Here is a 27,548-nt window from a genome sequence, read left to right on the forward strand (position 1 = left end):
CCAGCAAAATGTCTGATACCAAAATCTTTTAGGTTCCTTAGGAGAATACTATAAAGTAAGAAATCAGATACTTTGGCAAGTCACAAAAAATACCAGTTGACAATATTTTGTCATTTAAATTCAGTATACTCGTAATTTGTGAATTGAAAAATGGGATGTTTTATGAAGAATCACATCTGAAATCCTTATTTTGCGATGGATGTGTTATTGTTTTTGTGTACATAATCCTTTTCCCAATAACTTCTGAAGGAGATAAGTAATAATATCAGATGGTAATTAATAATATCTATCTTACTACTTTTCTTGTAAGTGGCATATTTCAGGCTGTTGTAAAATATCCCCTGCAGTATTGATACACTATGCGATCAAAAGTATCCTGACACCCCCAAAACATATGTTTTTGATATTAGGTGGATTGTGCTGTCACCTACTGCTATGTACTCTATATTTGCGACCTCAGTAGTCATTACACATTGTAAGAGAGCAGAAGGGGTGCTCCACAGAACTCACGGACTTCAAACATGGTCACGTGATTGGGTGTCACTTGTTTCATACCTCTGTACATGAGATTTCCACACTCCTAAACATCCCTAGGTTCACTGTTTCCGATGTGATAGTGAAGTAGAAACTTGAAGGGACACGTACAGCACAAAAGCATACAGGCTTACCTCATGTGTTGACTGACTGAGACTGCCAACAGTTGAAGATGGTCGAAAAGTGTAATAGGCAGACATCTATCTAGACCATCACACAGGAATCCCAAACTGCATCAGGATCCACTGCAAGTACCATGACAGTTAGCCAGGAGGTGAGAAAGCTTGGATTTCATGGTCAAGCGGCTGCTCATAAGCCACACATTATGCCAGTAAATGCCAAACGACACCTCGCTTGGTGTAAGGAGCATAAACATTGGTGGATTGAACAGTGGAAAAACATTGTGTGGAGTGACGAGTCACAGTACACAATGTGGTGATCTGATGGTAGGGTGTGGGTATGGCGAATGCCCGGTGAACATCACGTGCCAGCATGTGTAGTGCCAACAGTGAAATTTGGAGGTGGTGGTGTTATGGTGTGGTCATGTTTTTCATGGAAGGACTTGCACCCCTTGTTATTTCGCATGGCACTATCACTGCACAGGCCTAAATTGATGTTTTAAGCACCTTCTTGCTTCCCACTGTTAAAGAGCAATTTGGGGGTTTGCACTTGCATCTTTCAACACGATCAAGCACCTGCTCATAATGCACAGCCTGGCGGAGTGGTTACACGACAGTAACATCCCTGTAATGGACTGGCCTGTACAGAGTCCTGTCTTGAATCCTATAGAACACCTTTGGGATGTTTTTGAATGCCGACTTCGTGCAAGGCTTCACCGACCGACATTGATACCTCTCCTCAATGCAGCACTCCATGAAGAATGGGATGCCATTCCCCAAGAAACCTTCCAGTACCTGATTGAACATATGCCTGTGAGAGTGGAAGCTGTCATCAAGGCTAAGTGAGGGGTGGGCCAACACCATATTGAATCCCAGCATTACCAATGGAGGGCATCACAAACTTTTAAGTCATTTTCAGCCAGGTGTCCAGATACTTTTGATCACATAGTGTATATTGCGTATCTGACTAAATATATTGCCTGTAAGTGATGGACAGGATATTAGTAATTTACTTGAGATATTATCATTTTTGCATCTGAGGCAGCTCCTAATGTACTGAATAATCTCCTTGGAAGTCCACGAAGCAATTCTGATTCGCGTATATGTACATTGTGTTTCTTCTTGCTTATATTCTATTGCTTTATCCGTTTAACTGTTCATGCTAATCTTCTGAGCTACTTCCAGGAAATAATTATTAAACATATTGACTAATTTACTGCTATCGTTTGTTGTTAGGATTTTTTCCTTTACTATTTGTTGTAACCATTTCACACATTTTTCTTTCCCTTTCTCTTGCACGTAATATTTCGACTCGTCTTCCAATCCAAGGAATTTTTTACATCTTATTAGTACAATACTTTGTTGTTTTCTTGGAAAGAACCTGTTATAGATTCATGAAATCCATCTATAAATACATTACATTAGGAATCTACATCTGTCACATTATACACATCCCCTCCACTCAGCTTCCTATGAAGCTGCCTTGAAAGTTACTATTGTGTGTGTTTATTAACTATGACAACTGTGTGGGGAACTATACCATTTCCTTATTATCAAATAAGTTCGTAGATGTGGATAGGTACGATATTAACAGACCTTTTAAAAAAATTGCTAGACGACTTGAAGATGATAAGCATCGAGTATTAATCCTTTAACACCACTGATAGCTGCACAATATGACCACATTTAGTCCAGAATCAACAATATGAGTGAGCTCTACTGTAGGCTACATGGTAATAATATGTCAGTGAGCAGATGCATGATGTAAGAATACGCAGTGGAATAATATAATATGTATTTCCCATAATTATTTTAGAGCTTTCCTTCAGTCTGGCTGTGATAATAGCAGTGGATGTTACAAATATGTATTTCTGTTGATTGTTTTTATTTATTTATTTGTAAATTATGTTTCTTCAATCCCCTTCTTGCCAGCTTCAGCTACAGTAATTCAATTTTAAAGTAAAACGGCAGTCTCAGTTGCAGGTATTTATTACTTTCTGTATAAAATATAGAACTAATTTTGTCTAACAAAAGCCGATGACATTTCTACGTCTGTGTTCGGAAAAGGATAGTTCAGCTGCAAACAAAAAATGTTTTTCATATTATGTGATGGGCGGCTGAGTAACTACTTTTCCTGAGTTACCATTGATACTCAGTTTATTTTGTTACATTTTCTATTGACTGTGTAGAAATTGAGGAAAAATTAACAGAAGTATACCTAGAATTAATCATTCAATAAAAGTTTGGTTATTTATTACTTTGCTAAAAATGTATCTTTAGAAAATGAAGGAGAAAAGGAATAAAGATAGTAAGAGTATGGCTGTGTTACGTAGCTTTGCATTGATAATACTGAATAGAATAAAAATTTGTGTGGTATTATTTCAAAGCAGGGCACAGTGCACAATCCTACGTTTTATATTAGCACATGATGCTAGTATCTTATGTTCCTTCTGTTTCGTATACACATTGCAGGATTAGGTATTGAACTGAGAAAGTGATGCTGTGTTAACCAAAGAGGTGCTGCATGGTAGAAGGTTTATTGGATAGTTTTTGCAATATTTCTCTTAAGACTAAGGTGGAATTTAGCCATTGAATCATTTGCCCTGTTTCAAGTTTGTATATTCTATGTGTGTTTGAGATGGACATCTCCAAGCATGAAGAAATAGTTTCTTATACACTTAATGGTTTTCTGATAGTTTTTGTACTTAGGAACATATCCAGGACATCCACTGCCCCCATTGACTCATTGTGGGCAAGCACACTTCAGTTTCTGGACCTTCTTGCCATTTTGTGGTCAGTTGTTTTTTTACCCACTCACTTTGTTATGCCAAAAGTTGACAGGATTCAAACTTCCCTCTCATCAAACATTTGACTGCTAGTAAAATTGTCAGGCGATCAGAACTGAACTACTCCTTTTTTCAGATAGTCTTCCATATTTTGTGTACTGGGCCTGTTTTTGTGTACAATAGCGTGGGCACTTGTAATTATTTCATGCCACCACATAAATAATGCTGGACTTGAGTACTAACTGTCTACATAAATTGTATGCTCTTTTTCAGAGAGATATTTGTAGAAGTATTGACCACTATATCTCCTATTTTCTTCTGGCCATATTCTTGATGCCACTAGACTCTCCCATATGTACAGTGAAATGGACGAGGGCTGACTGAAAAGTAATGCCTCCACCTTCGTAAACTCTTCAGCAGTTGGCAACATTGGTATGCGGCAGGTATTGGCTTGTTCCATAGCCTCTTCTCTACAGCTCCAGTTGGCAGGAAACCGTAGTGTTGAATGGTTGTGTTGTTACAGTGCAAAGTATGGAACCCTGTGCAGAAGGTCGGTCAGTGCGATTTAAGGAACGTGCAGTCATTGAATTCTTGATATCAGAAGGTGCCACCCCGAAGGAGATTCATCAGAGAATGAAAGCAGTTTATGATGATTGTGAGTACTGTGCGTTGTTGGGCGAGTAAGTTTAAAGATGTTGAGGTGGGAACATCTGACCTGCATGACAAACAGAGTTGGATGTCCTGTGACAGCAACCACCAAGTTTCACCAGCAAAATGTCGACTGATTGATTCAGGACGATTGTCGTATCACTCAGAGAGAAACTGCAAGCACAGTCAGCTTTTCACAAGAATGTGTGGGTCACATTATTGCTTTGCTTGGCTATCAGAAGATCTGTGCACGATGGGTACCCCAGATGCTGACTACTGAAATGAGACACTGAATCTCGACACCATACGGCATCCTCCATACTGTCCAGATTTAGCAGTGGTTGTCTTCCATCTGTTTCTGATAATGAAAGACTATCTTCAGGGACATCATTATGCTTCTGATGAAGACGTTGAGAGAACTGTGAGACTATGGTTGCGGAAACCGTGTCAACTTCTTCCGTGACGGCTTCAGAAAACTTGTTCATCGTTGGCAGAAATGTATGCAGTTGGTTGGTGATTATGTGGAAAAGTGAATATCGGTAATTAAAGATCACATTCTAATGATTTATTAAAATTTATTAAAATATTCCCATCCAAACCCAATTGATTTATTAAAATATTCCCATCCAAACCAAATTAACGAAGGTGGAGGCATTACTTTTCATTCAACTCGTATAGTATGTAACAATTCTTGTGATACAACTTTATTCCAAATTCGTTTTTCGTGCTTCAGGAATAATCTTCCCTTGAACAGAAACAAACTTTTATCTCTACATAATTTATTAATTGGTGCAAACACTACTAAAGGTCTGATGTGTTGTACCAATGGCATCTCTTACTTTGAAAAGTTGACCTCCACCCATAGCTAAGGTGGTGTCAACAAACTGCAGTACACTGATAGTCAAATGATATTGATGTCTTGACATAACTTCCCTGAACTTGGCTGTTATCAGCAAATAATCTTTTCACCAGTGTTTCTGATGACAGCTTCTTTACACAAGAAATAAGGAGGTATAGTGGCACACTAAATTCATCTTAGGTTATACCTTCCCACAGTCATACAAGAAAGAACGGGATGCTTCTCTGTAGAGTAACAGAAACTGTTGTTGGTTGCCTTCTTCTAGGATAAACCCGACAAATTATGATGATAAAAGTAACTAAAGGTGTTACAGGACTGATCACAAAAAATCTCTGCAATTTTCTCATGTAAAGGCTGCAGCATTGGATGAAGTTCATTTGGTGACCAGCATGTTTTGTATGTAATCTTCTCTGTTTTCATCGAAAAGTCGCATTTACCAATCACTTTCTTCAGAGCCTGGAGTCGATTCAGAAATAACACACCTTATGGTTTCATACATAATACCTGTGCAGATTGAAGGTTGAGTTGATGTTATTCTTCTTTTCAAGCAAGAATCTTCATTTTTATATATTAGTACAATTTTCACAGCACAGGAATTCTATGACAGAACGTTGCTTCTGACGAATGTCAAGTGTAGCAGCCATCTTGAAGACAGGCAGTGACAGCACCACTCACTGGAACAGGTTCAACTAAGCTTGGAAACAAGTGGGAAGGATGTATCTACACACTGTAAAACTTTCACACATGCAGAATGAAAAGTGTATTTTTACAAAAATAGTGTGCATTTCTTTTGGAGTGACCCTTGTATAAAGATATAAAGATGTTTACCAGTTTGTGGAAGTCAATCCGTTCTGAGCTTTCAGATTGCTGGCAGTTATTGTTCAGCATTTTTTGTAGACATTTAGCTATGCGATCCCAGTAGACAAGGTCAGTCGATCATGTTGTTGTAACAATTGCAATAGTGAATCAGTCAGTGAGTTAATGATGATACGTTGCTGTCCATTCACCAACTGAAAAGCTACATTTTAAGTGAAAGACTTCCGAATGCCGCACCACAGGTGAAATGTGTGAGATGAGGTAAGTGCTGCAGGACTGAATGTGTGTCTTGACAGCTGTTCTGGCTAAAAACTGGGCCTGGCCTTCTTTGACACAGCCTGAGGTGAAGTGTGATGGTGATTAAACCATGTTAATGATAAGGACATCCTGGAGTGACAGCTGGTTTCTGAAGCACATTTGTAAGTCTAAATCATTTTGTGCGCCTCGTTCCTAGAGATGTGTTATAATAAAATAATGCTCAGTTACATACTGCAAAATGTGTTGAAAGTATACCAAATCATCTCTCTTAAGTTCCTTTTCAAATAAGATTGCATCCTGTCGTCAAACAATTCATATGTAATGCCTATGTAAGTGATTTCTCTTTTACGATATGTTTTTTGTACTACTTTTATTACATTTTGTAATGAATATTTTGAGAGTTTTGCAGTTTTAAGTGACTATAACATATGATTTTCACTCACAAAGAAGTTTACGAGAGAAAATGTGATAAGCATCCTAGAAACGTCAGAGTGTGTGTGTGTGTGTGTGTGTGTGTGTGTGTGTGTCTCAGGTGTTATCCAACTTCTCTGTAAATATGGTGTCCCTTTTTAAAGACTTTACATTACATATACGAGGGCATGCTGAAAAGTTATGCCTCCGAATTTTTTATGTAAAAACTCGGACAACTTGTTAAATAAAACAAATATTAACATTCTACGTCTTTATTCTTCATGTTTACATACTAATTCCTTAAATTTTGGAAACAGAGTAAAATTGGATGAGACCAACTTGGTACTGTATTGAGGTTGATCAGTGACAGTGAACCCAATTCGTCAGATTGTTGCAGATCTAGCAGCACCCGTGTGTGTTCTGGAATTGTCATGCTAAAGAAGAGAGTGCTCCATGTTTGGACGAACTCTTTGAATTTGAAATTTGATTACGGCACACTGTTTCTCAAACGTAGTCATAATTATGTAAAAATTTGCAGGTATTACTTTTCTGCACAGCCTCATACATTTGTGCTAAGTGGAAGTAAGTTGAATGTACTAACACAGCATTAATTCTGTACTTCGTGTTACTGCCAGTCACGGCTTCAGGCATGCTTTTGTCATAAGCAACTGGAAGCTCTTGGAAGTATTATCTTCCTAGTTTCATGATGGTAAATTGTGGAGTAGATTGATTGCTCAAAGTTGCCTAAAAAGTATAGATTTTAATGTGTGTGTGTTTTTTTTTTTGAACTCACAGCTAAAATTTCGTTTGTGTATTGTAGAAATTTTGTTTCAGGAGTTCATCAAATGGTTGTAACTACAAGATAATTGCTTTTTCAACTGAATTGAGGAAATGTGAATTGTTGTCAATGTGGCTGGAGCACTGGCAATTACTGTTTCTCGAGGTAGATCTGTTCAAGAAAAAGTTACTCAAGTTAATTTTGTAATGGAAGTAACAGAGTGAATAATGTGGGTAAGTAATTTGATTAAATGTTTATTAGAAATTTGTTTTATTTTTAGTTGACAATCCATTCTGTGATTAGTTACTAGTAATCTTTTGACAGTGCACAATGGCTAACTGCAGTTTCTTAATAAATGGTTACATGAACATGAACATTGCTTAATTCGAATGTGTGACAAGATATTATTTGGGTACATGCCTGAAGAAGAATGTAATCTGATGACTGCCATTACCTGCATTGATGAAGCTCATGCACCTGTCGTCTGCAGTGAGTATCAGAATTCACGATTCATCATGAGACATTAGTTTAATCAATGATAATTGTTAAAGTTATTAGATGTATTTGACAACTGGAAGTTTTTAAGGAGAAAGTTTTTTATTTTATAACCTCTGTAGTTGCATGGGTACAATCATGTGGACTTAGAGGTTTCATTTCATAAAATTAGAAAATGATTTTTACCAACTCAAGACCTTTAGTACACATTCATGTAGGTTGTGTAGATTCAATTTTGGCCACTATATCACACTGTGAAATGGTAAAGGATATTTATTAATGTTATGAAATGGAACCTTGAAGTCCACGTACATGTATCCATGGACTGAAGAGGACAGATTATATGATTTTTTTTAATGCCAGTCAGAATTTTGATTTGCTAAGAACATTAATACAAAGGAGAATACTATTCCACTGGGATGTTACAGAGCAGAGTCCATAAAATTTAACTGGAGATGAGGCACAGAGAGAATTCCTTTGCAGTCCAGCACATAGATGTAATTGATCATGAATATTTTGTTAATGCTAGTTTTTGTAGCTGCTGCGTGTTGTACAAATGACAAAATCATAGCTACACTACAGAAAAATTGCAATGTATTTTGAGACAGTGCAGTCATAGTGTAACCCTGTGTTTGTGACAAGTGCATATTGAGAAGTGACATTCATCAAATGTCAAATTTCTTTGTGGAATAGTTTTCTGTATACAGCTTTCCAAAGTATTGGTTTTCTGTGTATTTTGTTCAAATAGTTATACTGGAATACCATACTACAACTCCTCAGCTCTACAGCCTTTGAAGGGCCTTGGCCTGCATCACAATATCCTGCCATTGTATCTGATCCATGGCTTTCTGTCTCCAACTTTTTCGTGTCCTCTTCAACTGCATCCACCCATCTCTTTCTGGGGTGTCCCCTCTGCCGTCTGCCTCCAGCCTTGCCATCAAAAATCCTCTTACATGCTCTGTCTTCTTCCATTCTGACCATGTGCCCTGCCCACTGCAGTCTTCTTATTTTAATGGTAGTACAATGTCAGGTTCTTCAAAAAGGTGTCGTAGTTCTGCATTTGTGCAAATGTGCCAACCTTCTTGATCATATATTGGGCCATAAATTTTACGTAGCACCTTTCTCTCCCAAATGCTAAGGATCATTTCCTCATTTACAGTCATGGTCCACGTTTCAGCACCATACATAACAACTGGTCTTATAATTGCTTCGTAAATGAGGATTTTGGATTTTCGTGGTAGAAGCAAACTCCTAAGCATGGGTAATGTGGCAAAGTAGCATCCGTTACCTGCTACTATTCTGGCTTTCACCTCACTGCCAATGTCATTTGTCTCAGTGATAGTCGACCCACGGTAGTTGAAGCCTCTCGCCCTTTCACACTCCCTGTAGACTACTCTGAGATTTGATAGGGTTTGTTGGTTGGTCATTGCCATATACTTGGTCTTTTCAACATTGACTGTCAGGCCAAGTTCCCTTGCACCTTTCTCCAGTTGTTGATAAGACTTCACCTAGCACAGCAGTGTTTCGTGTGAGTAAGCCACATTGTCGGCATAGGCTAGGTACTGCAGTGAACAATTTAAGAAGGTTCTTCCTTTATTTAACTGTATCTGACTTATGACTTTTTCGAGGCAAAGGTTGAATAGCAATGAGGAGATATTTCACCCTGTCTAAGTCCCTTCTTCACTTCTACTTCTCTGGAGATTTCGCCCTGTATTTTTTCTTTACAGTTGGTTTCACTGAGGGTCATCTTAGAAAGTTTAATTAGCTTCTTAGGTATTCCAACCTCTTCCATTACATTCTGTAATGCCACTCTTGAGATGCTATCATAGGCTTGTTTAAAGTCGAAATAAAGCTGGTGTATGTTAATTTGATGTTCGTAACATTTTTCAAGTAGTATACGCAGTGTGAATATCTGGTCAGTTGTTGACCTATTTCTTTTAAAGCCACTCTGATAGTCTCCCACTCTCTCTTCCACATTTGGAGTAAGCCTTTGGTTAGAATCTTGTAGAAAGCTTTATATATGTAGTATTTAGTAGGGAGATTCCTCGATAGTTCTGACAGTTTAATTTATCTCCTTTTTTATGTATGGGGCACATTATAGCTGTTATCCACTCCCTTGACATGCTCTCTTCTTGCCAGATATTCAGTATTATTTTATGAATTGTTTTCCACAGCGTTTCTCCACCCTATTTGAGAAGTTTGACCTGGATCTGATGTTCTCCAGGTGCCTTATTGTTTTTTAAGGTCTTAATGGCTTGCATCACTTCCCCCAGTGTAAGTTCCGGTGTTAAAACCTCTGGTCCATAGTTAGTTAGTTCCCCCAGTTCCTCCCATTTTAATCCTTCCACTTTTGGGTTCAGTAACTCTTGGAAGTATTCTGCTCACCTGTCAAGTGTTTTATTACTCTCCCCTATCAAATCCCCTTCTTTGTTCCTACACATATTTGTTCTGGCTTGGAACCTGGTCTTCCTTCTTTAATCTTTTCGTACATTTCACGAATTCACTTCTCTTCTGCTAGCTGTTCAATTTCTTCCAGTTTTTTCTTTTCTAGAGCTCTTTTCTCCTGTCTGCAGACCCTCTTCGGTACTTGGCACTTTTCATTATATTCATTCAGATTTGCTAGATTTCTTCTCTGCAATAACTTCATTCGTGCTATATTACGTTCCTCAGTTCTTCTCATACATTCTTTGTCAAACCAATCTTCCTTCCTTTGAGCCCATTCATGTCCCAAAACCTCTCCAGCTGCCTCAAGGATTGCAGTCTTAGATTGTTTACACATTACTTCTATATGTTCATTTGACGCGTCGGTATCACTCTTATTCCCCTCTTCTAATTTCATCTGATATGCTCTCCATATTTCTTCTAACTTCAGTTTCTTAATGTCAAACCTCTTTTGTTTGTGACCTTTTTGTTTACTCAATAGTTAGATCCTTTGTCTATATTTAATTCTCACTAGATGGTGGTCTGAAATGCAGTCAGCTCCACATTGGCTCCTAACATCCGTTATGTCCGATCCGTGTCTCCGATCAATCAATATATGGTCTATCTGATTTCTAGTTTGTCCATCTGGTGAAATCCGTGTTTCTTTGTGTATTTTTTTTTTTTTTATGTTGGAAACATGTACTGCCGACAGTCATGTTTTTGCTTATAGCAAAATCTACAGCCTCCTCTATGGGTGCATGTACATTTATCATTGTAATGTTGAAAAATTTTCCCCTTAATCTTAATATGGACATCCATTCATTGGTTGGTTGGAAGCACATCACAACATGTTTCAGTTCTTTAGTGATCACAAAACCTGTTCCAAAGGTATTCATCCCCCTGCCACTATAGAAGATAATGAAATTTCCTGAGTCCATTATGTCATTCCCCTTCCACCTAATTTCCTGGAGAGCCAATATTTTTATACTGTAGTTGTTTAATTGCGTTAGCAGGTGACGTAGGGCTCCAGCTTGGTATAGGCTCCGCACATTTCATGTTCCTATGTACATGTCTCTTATCCTTTTTATGTTTGCTGGAGTCATCATCAAAATATCTGTCCGGCTTATTCCTTTGCTAGCATTTGCAACAATTGATTTTTTACAGGGGGAGATTGTTAATCTTCCACCCAACCATTTGGGGGGGCTGCCTCTTACAGCTTGCAGGGTAGCTGGCTCCATGTTCAGGGGAGCATCCTTACCCTTTGTAGATACCTCTACTAACTGCAAGGCAGCAGGTGATTTTGTATCTGGTTTACTCCCTTAGGGAGTCCAGTATGTGTGGCCCTGCTCGTAGCTACGCTACTGCCAGCATAGCCCTCTGGATCCAGAGCATGCAAACCACCTCGCCCGCACAGACAGTGCTACGTTGAGGCGGTGTCCCCTGAGGAGGATACTGGAATACCATGCTGTCATTAAATTCTTCATTTTGACTGTGTTATTGACATTAGAAATGTATCCGAAGTTAGTGAAGGATACATTCTTAATTTTCAACACTTAATATGTCTTCTTTTCTTGTATCATTTATTTGAGTTCACCACTAAATGCAACACAATATTCTATATTTGACATGTTTTTGAAATATTTCCATGGTTAGTACTTCTCGCTCACAACATTATTATTTTTTTTTATTTTTTTATTTTTACCATGGAGTTGTTATATTGTGGGTGTGTTGCCTGTATCTCTGTTAGAGTAATTAATGCTTTGAAGCTTCCTGGCAGATTAAAACTACGCCTGACTGAGACTCGAACTTGGGACCTTTGCGTTTTGCAGGTAAGTGCTGTACTTACTGAGCTACCCAAGCACGACTCACAACCTGTCCTCACAATATTACTTCCGACAGTACCTCGTCTCCTACCTTCCAAACTTCACAGAAGTTCTCCTGCAGAACTTGCATGACTAGCACTACTGGAAGAAAGGATAGTGTGGAGACATGGCTTAACCACAGCCCGAGGGATGTTCCCAGAATGAAATTTTCACTCTACAGCAAAGTGTGCACTGAGTTTGAAACTTCTTGGCAGATTAAAACTGTGTGCCAGACCGAGACTCGAACTTGGGACCTTTGCCTTTCGCGGGTAAGTGCACTTGCTCGTGAAAGGCAAAGGTCCCGAGTTCGAGTCTTGGTCCGGCACGCAGTTTTAATCTGCAGGAAGTTTCAAAATTAGCACACACTCCTCTGCAGAGTGAAAATTTCATTCTAATTAATGCTTTGTTTTCCACAGCCCGCTTGAAAACAGAAGATGTTCACTCTTTTCGAGTTCCATGGAACAATTCACTGCATAAGAGATTAAAGATAAATACAATCTAGAAAAAGGGTTAATTCCACTATGTGAGATGTTATATTGGCATTCCATCAGAGCCAGATGCCTTGTTCACTGATTTTCAGTATTGCGGGAGCTAATATCAATACCTCTCATTGAATGGGCGTATGTCGCTGACTTCTGTTCCCTAAAAACAAAAAATCTATTTGTAGTGCTGTGGACATCTGTTTCAGGCTTCTTCTTATTTCCTAACCTTTGATATATGGATTTGGTTTAATTGCTGTGTAGTTCACAGTTAGTTCATCTCAGAGAATAAAATCAGTGATGGTGTTTACCCAGACACATCACATAAAGGAAATGGTTGACAACCACCATTATGTAAAGTAAACAAAGTAAAATCATCCTGACTCTCTACTCTCATTCACAGACACATGTTGATTTAAGAAAATACAACAATTATTCCCTGTGATAAGTCATAGTTTTTTCCTTGTGACTCTGGTTTTGGAATTGTCACCAAACATCTGAAACAAATGATCGAATCTCTTCAGTCTATGAAATTACTCATCATATATTGAAAACAAATGATCGAATCTCTTCAGTCCATGAGGTTACTCATCATGTTATAAGAATGTTGTGTACCAGGAAAGATTCTACTGACAGAAGTGGCAAGATAGTCTGGGACTTCAAAAGCTGGTGGAAACTGTACTACAAAGTAAGCTATCTCAGAAGAGACAAAAAGCAAATACAAAACCATAAATCACCCCGAGAGGGCTTGCTGCTCTTTGACAGGTTCGTGCTTGGCTACAGTGGAGCCCCAGCCTTTGCAGTGTCTTTTCCCTTCCATGCTGCATGTCTGTCCTCTTGCTATTCTTTTTCCACTCCCTTGAGGAACATGTCTGGGATGTTTTCGAAAATGTATTCTGCATAATCAGTAGCTTATATCAGAACAGTTGCTCCACTGTTTTTCGTTCCTTTTTTGTTTCTTCATTCCCCTTCTATCCTCCCTTTGCTTCGGCTTTTGAGGTTCCCCTTTTTCTTCTTCCTCTGTGTGCTCCTGAAGGCCAGCCCATGCATCTGACATGTAACAAGTGACTGAGGAATGCGTAATTCCCAGCCCTGGGTTGACAGGTAGGGTTCAGGGTTCATGCGTACCCCCTGGTACAGGCCAGGCCCAGGAAGGGGTGATTTTCTGAGCTGCTACCTTCCCAAATTGCCAATTGGTTCCTCTGTCAGGTGAGCCCCTTTTGAGGGGGGGTTCCCCCGGTGAATGAATATGCCATCAGAGACACTGGCAATAATGGGGGATTTCTCGCAAGAGCCAATCGTCATGCTCACGGTCGACATCTACCAAATGTAAATGGAATGAGGCCAACAATTCAAAGACCATCCCAGCTGCATCACAGTTCCTCATTGTTCCATGTACTGAAGACGGTTAGGCCTTTACTACAGTAAATCCGTTTTTTATTCAGAAAAGTGTTGATGCAAGAGCTGGATCTGTGAAATCCTGCTCTTATTTACAAAATGGCACTTGGCTTTTGGTGACTACTTCAGATTCTCAAGCACAACTACTACTTGCAACTTTGCTCCTCCATGGCTATCCTGTTCATGCCGAGGCCCATCAAATGCTGAATTCTTCCCGTGTTGTTGTTTACACTAGGCTGCTTGATGGTCTGACTGAGGCAGAAATTCAAATGTGTCTGATCAGAATGTCATTGCAGTCCATTGGGTGACAAAAAAGGTAGATACATCCATAGTGCCTACATGCAGTATCTTTCTCACTTTTGATAGAGTGGTGCTTCCGTCAAAGATCAGAGCAGGCTATGAAGTTTTCACAGTCTGACCATACATTCCAAACCCAATGGGCTGCTACCAGTGTCATTTTTACAACCACACTAAAGAGTCCTATTGACACCCAGCCAAATGTGTAACCTGTGGTAGGGATGCTCATGAGGGGGATTGTCTGCCTTCTTCTCCCCACTGTATTGACTGCAATGGTGACCATGCTACCTCCTCCCAAGATTTTCCCATGTGTCTCGATGAGTAGGCTGTCCAGGAGATCTGGGTGAAGGAAAAAGTGCCTTACCAGGTCCCTTGCAAGCTGTTGGCTAGTCGGAAACCCTGCGTTATACCATCCGACACTTACAGCACTGTCCTTGCTACATCTTGCTCCCCAAGGGACATGGAACGCAGACATGCGACCTCAAATCCAGTACTGTGGTTGTGAAATTGCCCAGTGTCATGGTAGCGTCCCCGTCTCCTCCTCCAGCTGTGCAACAAGCCACTAAACTTTTTACCTCACAGGGCAAAGTCACCTGCTACACAACTGGCAAGCCAGAAAGTACAGATGAAATACTCGCGTGAAGAGTTCCTACATTCCTCCAGCCAACAAACATCTGAGTCTTCCTCTGCTACCAGGAAAGGCTCCAAGAAGTCAAACGAAGTCACAGTTATCTCCTTTGCCAACTCGGAGATCCTCTTTGACGGTGTCACCACATGATACCCTTACCTGGCCGACATCTGTGTCGCCGGCGTGCACCGCCAACTGTTTCTCCATACTGGACTTCGCAGATCGACAGAGGGAGAATGCCGATGCCTGTGTAGATCTTGTGGAGCAGGATTCTCCAGCCTCTGTGCTCTGTAGCAGAAGGTTGGCACTCGGCAGCTGCTTTGGTAACAGCCCTTCATTTTTTTTTCTCCTCCCCTTTCCTCATCATGACTCTCAGTCAGTGGAACATTCGAGGCCTTGAATCAAACAGAGAATTTATGGCAGCTCTTAGAATTGCAGTGTCTGCTTGTTTTCTGCTTTCAGGAAACAAGATTGCGTCCTCATGACCACTTTGAGCTCTCGCATTTCTTCCTGGTCTGCTTCAACCTGACCTCTGAGGATGGCACTTCATCTCATGGGAGAGTCATGCTGCTCCTCTGGGATCACTTTCGTAGTCAACACATGTCCCTGACTACCTGGCTTCAAGTTCTTGCAGTCTGCATTTTCCTTCCTCACTTGACCTTTTCCCTTTGTACTGTACACATCCCTCCGTCATTCGGTGTCACCAGGGCAGACTTCCTCAACCTCATTGGGCAACTCCCTCACCCCTTTTCTGCTACTCAGTAACAAATGAATACTATCCTCATTGGGGCTTGCTGAGAACCTGTAAGAGAGGTGCCCTCTTGGCTGACCTTTTCGATCGCCTTAACCTCTTCTGCCTAAACACAGGAGCACCCACATTCCTTTCAGACTCCACTCACATGTATTCCCATTTGTACCTCTTTTTCTGCAGTGCCCAGTTTGCCCATCATCTTGATTGGTCATTCTCTCTGACACCTACTCAAGCAACCACTTCCCATGTGCTATCCGTTTACTGACTCCTACCCCACCTACATGCACTCCCAAATGACAGCTTTCTAATGCCAACTGGAGACTTTACTCCTTCCTGGCAACCTTTGATGAACACCATTTTCCCAGTTGCGATGAACAGGTAGAATGTCTTTCAAACATTATCCTTAACACTGCAGAGTGTTCCATTCCTTGCACTTCCTCTTTGCCGCACTGTATCCCGAACCCTTGGTGGACTGAGGCATCCCACGATGCAATTTGTGCACAGAAATGTGCTCTCTGCATTTTTAACCGTCATCCTACGATGGCCAGCTGAATTTGTTACAAACAATTGCGTGCACAGTGTTGTCACATTCTTCAGGATAGCAGAAAAGCTAGCTGGATTTCCTTTACTACTTCCTTTAACAGTTCCGCACCATCTTCCTTTCTGTGGGCCTACCTCCGACAGCTGCCTGGGACCAATGTCCATTCCCCAATTTCTGGCCTGACAGTAGCAGATTATGTCCTAATGGACCCTACTGCTATCTCCAGCACCTTGGGCTGCTACTTTACGGACATCTTGAGCTCCAGCCACTATCACCCTGCCTTCCTTCACTGGAAACGAGTGGAGGCGGCTCAGGTGATAACCTCCCCTTCTCAGAATCGTGAGTGCTACAATGCTGCCTTTAGTATGAGGGAGCTAGATCAAGCTCTAACTTCATCCTGATGATCTGCCCCAGGACAGGATGATATTCACATTCAGATGCTGCAGAACGTTTCTCTCGCAGGCAAGCACTTTCTCCTTCATATGTACAGTCACATCTGGGAAGATGGCATGCTTCCTCGACACTGGTGTGACGCGACTGTCATACCTATACCTAAGCCCGACAAGGAAAAACACCTTCCATCTAGTTGCTATCGCCATTAATCCTATTATGGCCTGTCTCTTGCTGGGCATCTCCTGCTCCTTGTTGCCATCTATTGCAGTTCTTCACAGACTTGTCTCTTTAACTAGTGTCGTCAGCGATGTCTCAATCATCTTTACTCATGGAGCATCAACAATGGCTTTTGCTTTCCAACTGACGAAACTGTTTGTATGAATTTCTGGCAGCATAATTGGTTTCTTCTGCTGTCTTTACATTGGGTCTGTTGCTCTTCCATTGGAACTACGAAATTCCTGTGGCTCATGCTCGATAGGAAACTTTCTTGGTCCTTCCACCTGTCTTACCTGGCTGCCTACTGTATGTGATCCTCCAATGTCATACTTGTCCTCAGCAGTACGTCCTGGGGAGCATATGGGACTACCCTTCTCTGTTCGAAACTAGACTGTGGGTGTTTAGTGCATCCCTCTTGTGCCATCTCAGTACTATCTACCATCATGGCATCCATCTGGCCATTGACGCCTTTTACACTAGCACGGTTTAGAGTCTGTTTGCCAAAGCAGCCAAACCATCGCAGTCATAACACTGTAACTTTTTCCTCGGCAGATATGCATGCCGTTTGTCTGTCATGCTGGGCCACCCATCCTATGCCTCCTTCTTTGATGACTCCTTTGATCGTCAGTATGGGGCGCATCCCTCTTCTCTGTTGCGTCCTGTAGTTCGCTTTCAGCTCTTGCTCTGGCAGCTTAACTTCATGCTATCTGCCACTTTCCTGATGGGTGTAAACCCTTCACAACCTTGGCTTTGTGTTCACCTTAGCCTTCATTCACACTACTCCAGCCTCGCTCTATTGCCTTAAGTTTCACAACCTTTGCACAGAAGTTCGCAGTAGTACCTTGTGTACACTGGTGGCTCTCAGACTGACCGTGGTGTCAGGTGTGCCATCGTCATTGACATGAATGATTTTCAGTGTCAGCATCTGGAACAGTGCTCAGTATTTACAGCAGAGCTCTTCGCCCTGTATCAGGCCGCACGGTACATCTGGCAACATGGGCTTTTCAGTTGCGTCTTCATTGCCTTTTCAGAGCTTCAGTGTGGTGTACACCATCCATCCCATAGTGCAATGGGTACAGGAAATCTGTCACTTGCTCACTCTTGATGGAGCCACTGTGATGTTTGTGTGGGTCCCTGGTCACGCCGGTCTGATGCTAAACGAGGCCACTGACTCTGCTGCCAAGGCTGCAGTCCTTGTACCTTGCCCAGCTAGTCCTTCCACTCCCTCTGATGATCTCTGTGTTGCCATCTGTCAGCAGGTGGTGTCACTTTGGCATCACTACTGGTCCTCCCTTCATGTGAACAAGCTCCGGGTAATTAATCCTCTCCCATCGGCTAGGACGACCTCCTCTCGGCCCTCTAGTGCAAGGAGATCATTTTAGCTAGGTTGTATATTGGGCACTGTCTTTTTAGCATTGTCGTTTGTTAAGTGGTGGTCTCCAATCGCTATGTGCTCATTGTCCTCAACCTCTGACAGTTTGCCATTTCCTGACGGAATGCCCTTTTTTTAACCACTTACATTCTCATTTATATTTGCCGTCTGAGTTATTGGCCATTTTAGCGAATGATGCACAGGCTGTTTATGGCATTTTACTTTTTATCCATCGTAGCAATATGGTGAAGGACATTTAATCTTTAGTTCAGGAACTCATTTTCACTGTGGCGTATTTTATGGCCGATTCTCCATGTCCAGTTTTTTTAGCTGTCTTTCCTTCTGTGGATTGGGTTTAACATGTAGTCGTTTTTAACTAACTTTCTTTCTTTCTTTCTTTTTTAAGTATTCCACGATTCTGACATGGGCATGTATGACCCTCGTTGTTTTTGTGCCCTTAAAAAAACCAAACGACCATAATTGTAGATATGACTGAAAGTCATAGTTGAGGCGTGCGACCATTAAAATAACAATTATAAAAATGGCTTTAAAATAGCTTGTTGGTCACAAAGTAACAGTTGCATGATGTTTCAGGACCCATTTATTATTATTTACATGTTTCAGGCCCTGCCCACCTTTATATGACCTGCTGAAAAATTGGTAACAGATATAATTTTTTTCCTACAATCTTGCAAATTTACACAAGTGTCTTAAAAGAGGAACTATGCTAAATCATGATTGAACAACAAAGACTATTAAAACAAAATATATACATTTTAGTGCAGAATGAATACACAAATTTGACAAGCAAGTCAACAGAAACAAAGTTTACTTAGTCTACTCCGCAAATAACTTTATGACCAACATGTATGATGCTTACAGGTGAGTGATGCGGCTTACAGATAGTTCCCATATGTGAGCATGTTGACGATAGGTGGAATAACTGCTGTGGCACTGCTATAAATAGCCAATAGATAATTGCAAGAGATAACAACATTATCTGCTACAAAATTTATACTTTTTGCGGCACAGTGTAACTAGTTGCAGGTGGAAAAGGAGACACCATTTACTGTTGTTGCTCCCGCCCCCCTTCCCCCCCAATATGGAGTGAAGTTCGTCCTCACTACTGACCGCAGGCCCCAGGCTTGCTACTTTGGCCCTTGCTCTAAGCTACAAGATCAGACTGCCTGCTGTTTGCAGAGGTGGGCCCTCTTTCTCAGCAATTATTGCTATGCCATTTGTTAGCAGTTGGTGCTTCCCCCAGTATCCCCACATATCCAAGAGGATGGGGTCCTGCAGGACTCTGTACTCTCTCTCTCTCTCTCTCTCTCTCTCTCTCTCTCTCTCTCTCGTAGCCATCAATGGTCTAGCAGCAGCTGAGGGGTCCTCAGTATCACCCTCCTTTTATAGTGAAGACTTTTGCTTCTACTATTGCGCCTCCAGTGTCTTTGTCTCTGAATGTCGATGGCAAGGCACCATACGAAAGGCGCAGGCATGGGCTGCTGTCCATGACTTCTGTTTTCAGCCGCCAAGACTTGCATCATGCACGTTTGTTGATGACATACTGTTCACCCCCAACCAAAAATTTACCTTGACGACCAACTACTCAGTGTAGTTTTAGCTTTTGGGACTGGTCTGTGATTCTCAGTTGACGTGAACTCCCCTTCTTCACCGGCATAAATGAAAGTGCTGTCTGCACCGTAATACACTTCGCGGCCTGAGTGACATCAGCTGGGGTGCAGATCGCACAACCCTCCTGCAACTTTACAAAGCCCTGATGCAATCCCGTCTTGATTATGGGAGTCTGAGTTACAGTTCAGCATCGCCTTCAGTATGCAGATACTGGATCCAGTACATCACTGTGGGATTAAACTTGCGACAGGAGCCTTTCGAACTGGTCCTGTGAACAGCTTACTTGTGGAGGCTGGGGTTCCTCCATTGTGGATCAGGCACCAACAACAGCTAGTCAATTATGCTACCCATGTTCGCAGCTCACCTTAGCATCCAAACTACCATCTTCTCTATACAAACACAGAAATTCATCTCCCACACCGGTGGCCCAGGTCAGAGATTATGATCGCACTCTGTGTCTGGTCCCCCCTCTCTTAACTCAAGTTGTTTCCTCTTCCACCTCTCCTGTGGGCTAACTCACATATACCTTCGTGGTGTATCCCTGAGCTCCAGCTTAGTCGTGACCTGTCACAAGGTTCGAAAAACTTGGTCCCTCCCGAGGCCCTCTGCCACCAGTTTTTCTCCATCCTTGGCACATTCAGGGGTTCAGAAGTAGTCTTTACTGATGGCTCCACGGTTGCTAGTGATGTGTGTTTTGCTTATACTCACATGGGACGTACTGAACTGCATTCATTGCTGGATGGCTGTAGTGTTTACACTGCAGAGTTTGTAGCCCTCTCTCGTGGTCTTGAGCGTATCCGTTCCTGCACCAGTGGATCTTTCCTCATCTAAAGAAACTCCTTCAGCAGTTTGCAAGCTCTTGACCAGAATTACCTTCGCCATTCCTTGGTCATTGCTATCCAGCATTCCCTATATGCCCTCAATGAATGTGGACGCTCTGTGACCTTTGTCTGGACCCTGGGCCATGTCGAGATCCTGGGGAATGAACTTGCTGATAGCCTGGCGAAACTGGCTCTTAAGATCGGTATTCCGAAAGCAGACCTCCAGTGGGTATTATGCTGTAAAGTTTTAGGAATCTGGAGTATGGAATGGGTCACTCTGACCTCATCGGAAACTATGAGTGATAAAGAAGACTACAAATTTGTGGAGGTCCTCCATGCAGGTCTCTCAAGAGGACTGAATGATGGCCATGTCTTCTGTTGCGAGGACCAGCCCAACTGTCGTGCTTCCAGTTTGATGGTGGTCCACATTTTGCTGAACTGTCCCAACCTAGTCACCCTTTGGTGGACTCCTAATCTTCCTGACTTGCTGCCCCTAGTGTTAGGTGACGATGCCTCAGTGGCTGACGTAGTTTTACATTTTGTTCATGAATGGGGCTTTTACAGCTCTCTTTAAGGGAGGGCCACTTCAACTTATCAGCCCATTGAGGTGTTGGCAGCCCACTCTGTTGCCTCCTCTGCCCAGAGACAGGGTTGCGGATATCCGTTCTTGATGGTCCAGCCCGGCCCACACCCTATCTGCTCTTTTACTCTTCTCCTCCCTCTGCCATGATCTGTTAGACTTGTTCATCTTTTGTCTCTCTGTGCTTCTCTTGTCCTGTCTGAGTTGCTAGTTGTTCCTTGGAAATCTCTGGATGATGTACCTCTGGTAAGTGGCAGGGGATGGGGGTTGTATGTCCCCTCATTGCACTCTGCTTTCAGGGGCTTGTGGCTGCCCCGTAGACATAGCACCTTACCTGCCTTTCTTCCTCTGTCTGCTTTTCTTCTTTTTATACCTTGTCTCTCATTTATTGACCTTTTCTGGACCTTGGGGTTTTCTTCCACTGGGTTTTGCACAGTGGGCTACCTCTGTTCTACAGTCATGTAGACCCGATGACCTAGTAGTTTCATCCCTTTTAACCCTTAGTGTTTGGGAAGGTGAATGGAAGATTTAAATTTGGTAGAAGACTTCTGACAAAGTGCAGTACATCTTTAAAGGAAATCACATACAGAACACTAGAGCAACCAATTCTGTTATATTTCTCCAGTAATTGTGGTTCTCATCAAGTAGGCGTTACAGCATATATCAAACAAACCCAGAGATGTGCTTCTCAGTATAACACATACTAAAATGTAAGGTAGAAGCTCAGGAAATTTAAATAGGAATGTGTGGAAGGAGGATAGTGTTGTTCTTGCAGTATCTTAGCAGTCAGGCTGCAGTGCTGGACAGTGTAACCACCCCACGCATGTCCTGTCAGCACTCCTACACATGCATCCCAATACACCTATATCCATTTATTTATCTACAATTACAGTGTCCCAGCACTACAGCCTGATTGGCCAGGGTTTTGAAAAAATAAAATAGTTTTCTTCCAGATATTCCTGTTTAAATTTCCTGAGCATATCCACTACATTTTAGTAGTACAAATTTACACAATTAGCAGCACATCTCTGAATTTCTTTGATATCTATAGTCTTGCTTACTATACAAGAGTCCCAATTGCTGTAACAGTACTCTGGAAATTGTTCCACCACATTTTGTGTGTATATGTGTGTGTGTGTGTGTGTGTGTGTGTGTGAAATATGAGCACAAGCATGGCTAGCATAGGGCCCTCAGACATTATATCATATCTTATTATTTACCTGTACCATATCTTACCACCTCCATGCCACAGTCATTCCCCCCTCGGTCAGCCCTCCTTGTCTGACCCATAAACCATGATGAGTTCTTTGATGTATACTTACTGTGCCCAGGGACTTTGACTTTGGTCATTCTTCCACTCCCTCATCCTGTATCTTATTACTGTCTCTAGCTAACGAAGTACAACCTCCGTTGTTGCAAGTTTGATCTTCCTGTTTTCAAATTTTTTTATTTGTAGTATTGGCTTTGTGGAGAGGTTGCGCAACATGGCAGATGTCCTACCAGATAAGCAGTTACGCTGTATTTACATACTGTGTGTGATACATGCAACCTTTTGGGGGCGGGTGGGATGTCATCTAGTACCTGCATGGCTGTAGCCCCTTATCCATACAGGGGTCGCACTGTTAATGCTTGTTCGTCAACTTCTTGTGAATCCCAAGGAGTGAGCGTTTCTCCTATCAGGGAAATCTGTGCAATATACCTGTTCTAGGTAGCTGTTGCTGCATAGGGTAACATCCATGGGAGGGACTCAGTTGGAGTGGATGACATAACATACACGCAAACAATACACAATGAAGGAACCTACCTAAACTGTCAGAAAATCGTTGTCATTGAGCTCCATCACTCTCATGTGATATATCAGCTCGATACAATATAGTGTGTTGCAATCCAAAGACATTTTCTCCCTTAATTATGCCATGGCAGGAGAACTGATTTCAGAAACAGTTCCTAAACACAGGAAGACTGAAAGTATATCTCTGGACACCCAGCCTCATTGGAATTCCAGGAAAAAGACATGTAGCCAATATGGCCAAGGAGTTCCCAAGAGGATGCCTGAGAATTAAAGTTACCAGGACCTGACTGACAGACAACCCTATACCAACAATTCCTAGTGTCCCAGAATAGTGACGTCAGGCAGCTACATTTCACAAGAAACAGTGTAAAAGTCTTCGTGCAAAAAGTATCTCTGAGAGTCTATAGGTACCTAGCAACTCCACATTGGCCACACTAGAATAATCCATGAATACAGTTTTAAACACTCCACTCTACCGTATTGCAATTGCAGAGCTCCTTTATTAGAGATATTCTATATTTTCCATGATAAACTGAATTTGGAAGTTAGATGACCTCGCACAATAGCGACGGTCAACCAGCCGTTCCCATGAGAAAATGTATCATTCAGATCAATACTGAAGTTCAATCTACATCCACAAAAGACGGCGGGTCCATCAAGTAGTGAATGTGCGGCGACAGACTTTATAGTATTCTTCTTCTTGTCAGCAGCGGATGTTGTCATTTCCACGTCTTCAATTGTTTTGTAGATTGTCTGTCTTGCACGGCGTCGATATCTTCTGTCTGTCAGTCTTCAGCAGCTGGAGCGCTGCCAAGATGGCCTTGAGCCGCCTTATCGGCGGGGTCAAAGGTCAATCGCTCAGAGAGCTGACGTAACATGCTGTTGCATACTCTATGTCGACAGATTCTAGATGTACCCTTGTCCGTTATTAAGCTACGCTACAGATCAATTTATTTATGAAAATACAAAGTACAGTCTCCAACAAATTTTACATATTCACATGTTCCTTTACCTTTAATCCAAATAAATAGTTTCATTTACAGATATTTTACGTCTATTACGTGTATACAAAGAACAAGGTGAGGGTGACATATATGATGATTTTCCAAAGTCTTTATTTGCATTTTCACAAACATGGTATGTGCGATAGGCTATGATGTCACGATCGACGAAGCTTTCCAGTCCTGATACATTTGGTACGCCTGTACCACCTCGTACAATAGCGACGGTCAACCAGCCGTTCCCATGAGAAAATGTATCATTAAGATCAATACTGAAGTTCAATCTACATCCACAAAAGACGGCGGGTCCAGTCCTGATACATTTGGTACGCCTGTACCACCTCGTACAATAGCGACGGTCAAGTTCAATCTACATCCACAAAAGACGGCGGGTCCATCAAGTAGTGAATGTGCGGCGACAGACTTTATAGTATTCTTCTTCTTGTCAGCAGCGGATGTTGTCATTTCCACGTCTTCAATTGTTTTGTAGATTGTCTGTCTTGCACGGCGTCGATATCTTCTGTAGGGCATCGTCGATCGTGACGTCGTAGCCTATCGCACATACCATGTTTGTGAAAAGACAGACAATCTACAAAACAATTGAAGACGTGGAAATGACAACATCCGCTGCTGACAAGAAGAAGAATACTATAAAGTCTGTCGCCGCACATTCACTACTTGATGGACCCGCCGTCTTTTGTGGATGTAGATTGAACTTCAGTATTGATCTGAATGATACATTTTCTCATGGGAACGGCTGGTTGACCGTCGCTATTGTACGAGGTGGTACAGGCGTACCAAATGTATCAGGACTGGAAAGCTTCGTCGATCGTGACGTCATAGCCTATCGCACATACCATGTTTGTGAAAATGCAAATGCCGCCGATAAGGCGGCTCAAGGCCATCTTGGCAGCGCTCCAGCCGCTGAAGACTGACAAACAGCGTACGCGCGCACCTAGTGCTGCTAGTGCGCGCGTACGGGATAACTCATGGCTGGCACTGTGAAATATTGTAAGTCCGTTATCTGGCGCCGCGCCAGTGCGCGGCTATATAAGCGAGCGCAGTCCGCGGAGCGGATCATTCGCGCTGCTGCTGCTGCACAGGCAACTGCATTGAACGCTGCCAAGATGCCCTACAGAAGATATCGACACCGTGCAAGACAGACAATCTACAAAACAATTGAAGACGTGGAAATGACAACATCCGCTGCTGACAAGAAGAAGAATACTATAAAGTCTGTCGCCGCACATTCACTACTTGATGGACCCGCCGTCTTTTGTGGATGTAGATTGAACTTCAGTATTGATCTGAATGATACATTTTCTCATGGGAACGGCTGGTTGACCGTCGCACAGGCAACAGGCAACTGCATTGAACGCTACATTTATCTGATTCCATATAAGCAGCAAATCTAGTTTTACATGTTATCTGGCAGTGCAGTTAATGTACGTTTAGGTCTGATAATGTTGCCTTGCATATCTTCTAGTGGTATCGATGGTGGCAACTGGTTGCCTTCCAATGTAGGGTTAGCCCTGGAGGGTCTCTGGCCATTCGTAGCTGACCGGTAGGCCTGTCATCCAAACCTGTTAATTCATTTAAGTGTTTACATATTTTTATTATAATTAGTACAACTTCATTGACCTGAGTATCTTCTGGTGTCTTACAGTGACTGGAGAGTTTGCCGAATGTGTGCCTCCTGCCGCATGACAACGTCCAAAGGGTTTCCGACTGGCCTATCCCCCCTTTCCCTCCCCTCCCCTTTCACCACGTATTATGGTACTTTACTCTCTCTCTCTCTCTCTCTCTCTCTCTCTCTCTCTCTCTCTCTCTTTCTTTTAGCTGGTGTTATCTTTGTATTGGTTTGATACTCTCCAGTTGCAGATACTAATTAATCATAGGTTGAGTCCTTAAACCCATTAAACAATTAAGTTGATCATATTTCTGTCTGTCAGCACCTCACGGTGAGTGTTGGTGTTTTTGAAGTGTTTGCATTTCAGATTGTGCCGTATTTGTTAGTTTCCTGCTATCGGAGAAGCCTGTGACCATTCATATATCTTTTCTTTCTGTAAAGTGTGTGTGTCTCCTGTCAATTGAACTGATAAGAATCGCACATACTAGAGCAGTATTCTAATATTTGGTGTAGAATGTTGGCATGTAGGATTTATAGTAATGCAAAAAGGCTATAATGTACAGGAGTAATGTGTATTAGAATGCAGTAGTGTACCTCTCAACTTTCAGAATACACATGCCTAATATAGAGATCATAAAAGTATGTATGTTTGTTTATTTTTCGCCAGGAATGGTGGAATTTTTTTCACAAAAATAACTGGTGGTGGAATATTGATGTACCATGATCCAAAGGAACTTCTAAGTAATTCCTAATATTGATACGGAGCAATGAAGGCAGTCATACCAAGTGAGTCCTTGTTCAAATTTTACTCCATCATGTCATAACTTGATTCTCTTCCTGTAACATCAGGTTAATACTAACTTTTCCTCTAAATTTAACGTGATGTTTCTTTTTAAAATGTTATTTTTGAGAAAGTTTAAGTGGTTATTCATTTATTTCATTGTGTTAATAACATGCAAATTAATTAATTAATCTATCTTATTCGGTTGTTAGCTTATTATTTCTCACAGGCACAAACTTGAGAGCTTCATAAGGTAGCCACATTATGAAAACTTAGCCTGAAACATGCATCTGTTCATAGTAACAATTGGTTCTGGAAAAGGACCGGTAATTATTTAATATCAAGATGTTCTTGAAAGTAACCAGCTTCTTTTAACAATGTATATGGGTATTGCTCTTATCACACATCCTTTGATCTTGCAGTCCTTGCCTACTAGGTGCTGTTCCATACTTCACTCCTACACACACACACACACCACACACACACACACACACACAATATACCTCCTAATCCACTCCTCGTTGTCTTTGAGTGCGACTTGCAATTCCTTCTGCCTGCACCAAAGTGAGCTCACTTTCCTAACCATGCAGTTGGTGCCTCTTCCTCCCAGTCATCAGCAACGCTTCCCTCCCAACCTTCGTCCCAATCCCCATCCCATTGCTCCACTCACCCACTCCACTTTGGTACAACTCTTCACCCCCAGTTGAGCTACAGTACCAGTGCAATGTACTCAGTTGGGACAATGTAGCTGTGCATGTGTGTGCGATTGTGTTTTGTCACTTCCAGCTTGACAGTTTGCACAAGGATATAAATTTTGTAATGTTGCTCTGTTTAGTGACATTGTATCAAGTCTTTGCTTTGACTTTTTTGGGTGTATAGTTTGTATATCTATTAGTTTGTTATGTCTATATAATAGAGGGAAACATTCCACGTGGGAAAAATTTATCAAAAAACAAAGATGATGTGACTTACCAAACGAAAGCGCTGGCAGGTCGAAAGACACACAAACATACGCACAAAATTCAAGCTTTCGCAACAAACTGTTGCCTCATCAGGAAAGAGGGAAGGAGAGGGAAAGATGAAAGGATGTGGGTTTTAAGGGAGAGGGTAAGGAGTCATTCCAATCCCGGGAGCGGAAAGACTTACCTTAGGGGGAAAAAAGGACGGGTATACACTCGCACACACACACATATCCATCCACACATATACAGACACAAGCAGACATGTGTGCGAGTGTATACCCGTCCTT

General features: G+C 41.8%; 1 protein-coding gene across 2 annotated transcripts in view; it reads left to right on the top strand.

Annotated features, from left to right (window-relative positions):
- Positions 1-27,548, top strand: part of LOC124554808 (uncharacterized protein DDB_G0271670-like) — a 192,256-nt gene that overhangs the window by 36,000 nt on the left and 128,708 nt on the right. The window contains exons 2-4 of one of the 2 annotated variants that reach the window (XR_006968457.1): positions 7,266-7,442; positions 7,534-7,698; positions 26,186-26,304. The gene's annotated coding sequence lies outside the window, so the exon portion shown is untranslated. Of the gene's footprint in view, positions 1-7,265; positions 7,443-7,519; positions 7,699-26,185; positions 26,305-27,548 lie in introns of both variants that reach the window. The other variant, XM_047128464.1, reaches the window with a different exon arrangement.

This window comes from Schistocerca americana, chromosome X (assembly GCF_021461395.2).
Source record: "Schistocerca americana isolate TAMUIC-IGC-003095 chromosome X, iqSchAmer2.1, whole genome shotgun sequence".
Classification (NCBI taxonomy): Eukaryota; Metazoa; Arthropoda; class Insecta; order Orthoptera; family Acrididae; genus Schistocerca; species Schistocerca americana.